Source organism: Octodon degus, unplaced genomic scaffold (genome assembly GCF_000260255.1).
Source record: "Octodon degus isolate 3935 unplaced genomic scaffold, OctDeg1.0 scaffold00012, whole genome shotgun sequence".
Taxonomy (NCBI): domain Eukaryota; kingdom Metazoa; phylum Chordata; class Mammalia; order Rodentia; family Octodontidae; genus Octodon; species Octodon degus.
Window position 1 is genome coordinate 5,290,737 of NW_004524588.1, and position 3,213 is coordinate 5,293,949.

Sequence of the window (3,213 nt, forward strand, 5' to 3'; positions counted from 1 at the left end):
AAAAAAAAAAAAAATTCTTCCATGTTTCTAAATGACATTTCTTTCCAGTCTGGAGGATTTGAATCCACTAGATATGGGGGAAGCTTAGTGAATCGTTACTAACTTCTATTTTGTTTCCACACTCACATTTTGGGGTGTGAATTATCATTTCTGCCCAGTTTCTCACGTTCTTTTTTTTCTCTCAGCGTTATGCTTGGTGTCTTCAGCTTTCTTTGGTTTCTGGTACTTATCAGCTCCCTCCTGATTGCTGACGGAGATCTACTTTTCTTTTTTGCCCCCAAGATGGTTTCAGTTGTCTCAATTCCAGGTCCCAGAGAGGCTTTATTTTGCCATAGTGTTTACTCTGTTGTTTCCTAGTGGGTAGCATTGTCAAGGGTGTCTGCCTTGGGGCTAGATTCATTCCAGCTGCTCCCTACTTCCCTTTCCTTTTGTGTGTGACTAGTCATTGCTTTTCCCACCTACCTTTACAGCCTGAGACTTTGTGAGGTGCCCTCTGCTCCTGAAACCTCTCTGTCTGTACAACCCGGGCTGTGGCAAATGTCCAGGCCTCGGTGTATCTCTGCTAATGTTATCAGATTAGGAAAGCAAAGAGACCACTGCGTTCTGCACTAGATGTTGTCAGTGGGATAGGAGAAGGTGGTTAAGCAGTCTGCTGACTAGATTTAAAGCCAGAACTTTTAGATTTGGCCCACTCAGAAAACCACATGCAACTGGTGTGGCTTCTTACCATGGAGGGTAGGACACTTGTGTCCTTCCCAGTCTCAGCCAAAACTTCTCAAGGAGTCTAAGTCTAGCCAGCACCAGCTCTATGACTGTCTCTTGTAATCATCTCCAACCCAATCACAATGGCAGAGTGACCCTCAAAGCCTGAAGTATAGTTGTTGTTCTCTAGTTTAGTCTTAAACAATTGACCCCTTCCCCAGATGGGTCCTGATTAAACACTCTCAAGTATGGTAAGCACTGCGCTGGATTTCTTCTCCAACTCTAGCCTACCACATAGAATTATTTTCAGGTTCAAACCTCATGTTGTTTTTGTAGTGCACACTAACTACAGATGTTGGGGGCCAGGAGATAGTTCAGTGGTCTAAGGCACCTGTGTAGGCAAGCTTAGGTATGCACAGGAGACCCAGGTTTGATCCCTGGCACCACATACCATGCCAGCCCTGCCCCTAGGTCAGGCTGAGCCAGCAAAAACAAAACAACTATAGGTCCATTGTTCCTTCCTGGAGCTAGGATAGTATTAGTATTCCACCCTGCTTTATTTCTTTTGTTGTTCTATCTGCACTGTGCTGGGTGTCTTCAGCTTTCTTTGGTTTCTGGTTCTTATCAGTTCTCTCCTGCTTGCTGATAGAGATCTACTTTTCTCTTTTGCCCCCAAGTTGTTGTTTTCAATCGTATCAATTCCAGGTCCCAGAGAGACTTTATTTTGCCAATAGTCTTTACTCTGCTGTTTTAATTCCCTTTAGGTAGAAGTAGAGGAATTCATTCTTTTCATCTTGTGGCTCCATTCCCTAAGGCAAGGCTCCCAAACTTCTTTGATCTATAAATGCCCTTTGAATCTTTTTTTTAAATGCCCTTTGAATCTTAATAATATATTTTTAGACTGCACAGCAAAAGAAATACCTAATAGTTCTTTTTATTTCATTAAATAATGATGGCCAAACAATTTAATAGCCATTATTTGCTCAGTGGCCAATGGAGAGCTGTTTTTCCAAGAAATATAAAGCATCCTAAAGATGCTACTTTATATAATTCCTATAAATATTTAATAGATCCTTTGATACCCATTGCAAATTTACTGTAATTGCCAAACTCCATGTAGAAGATGGCTCCCAATGGCTGTGAAGTCTTTTCTTTCACCCAAGGGGCACGAAGAAATCACACCTGCTTCTTAATCACCTTGCTTACACACCAATGGCAAGAACTACTGTACCTGCATGCTGGCAACCCTGGACATGCAGCTTCCAGATGTGATGTGATCTCTGAGGAAGGGAACAGCACACATCTGGTGGGCAGCCAGCTGTTTCAGACACACTTGATGAACTGTTGCTCTTAACTTGATCGCAGTGTGGCCTTGGCCCCACCGGAGTCCTCTGAGTCCTAACAAGTAGCAGTTGCATCTTAAAGATGCCCTGATCTAGTGTCCGCTGAAGTCGATCTCCCCTAAGCACCTCCCCTCAGTCATTGCTCTTCTAAACCTCCAGTGCCATGTGTCCTACATGGCTTCTTTTTAAGGCTTGGGCTACATTGTGGGAAGCCTCAACATTATCTGTTCTGCTCTGATAACTCTAGGGCTGCCCTGGGTTTGTATTGTTAAGTATTTTCACACACATAGGCTGGGGAGATAGCTTGGCAGTCTTCCCTGCCTGGCACAAGGACCCATTTTTGTTTTTGTTTTTGTTTTTTTTTTTGTCTTTGTTTTTTTCTTTTTGTATTTTTAAGGAAGGATCTACAGGGTGTTCGGGGTCTCACTACTAGATCAAACTCATAGTGATCTGCCTGTTAACAGTCTCCCAAAAGCTAGGATTACAGGCATGTGCCACCATGCTCAGTCTCAGTTGCCATCTCAGTGTGCCCTGGGGCTGAGGCCGGCATAGCAGGCCTGGGGATTGAACCCCCAGCCCCAGCACCTGCTTGCAGGTGCTTTAATCCACTGAGCTATTTGGCCTGCCCAAGGACCCAGGTTTGATCCAGGTATGGTGATGCGTAGCGCTGGGGAGGCTGAGACAGGAGGATCACTATGAGTCCAAGCTGTGTGGTGAGAACCTATATCAAATAAATAATAAATAAAAGATTTTTTAAAAATTTGGGGCTGGGGATATAGCTCAGCATCATAAGCACCTGGCTGGCAAGCAAAGGAATTAATTCAACATCAAGCATATCTTCATTCCAATTGTGTTCTTCAGTATACTGTATGTCTTTTTATTTCACTGTCTTTTCATTTTTTAGGCCAGATTTTTTAATATTTCAAAACATTTTCGCCTAGATACATGGATCTTACAATTTAATAAAAGACTATTGTCTTTCTATATACAAGACTTCAAAAAGCTGCTTATACTTGTTTTCTTCTCCTTTAATCATTGCAATTTATTCTCTTACAATGAATCTAGTGATGACAGATTAGGTTAACCAAGAAATTTTCAGAAGAAAAAATGTGTAGCGTAAAAGTTCAGATTACTATTTAACCATTCTTATGTATATTTATTTCTGCAA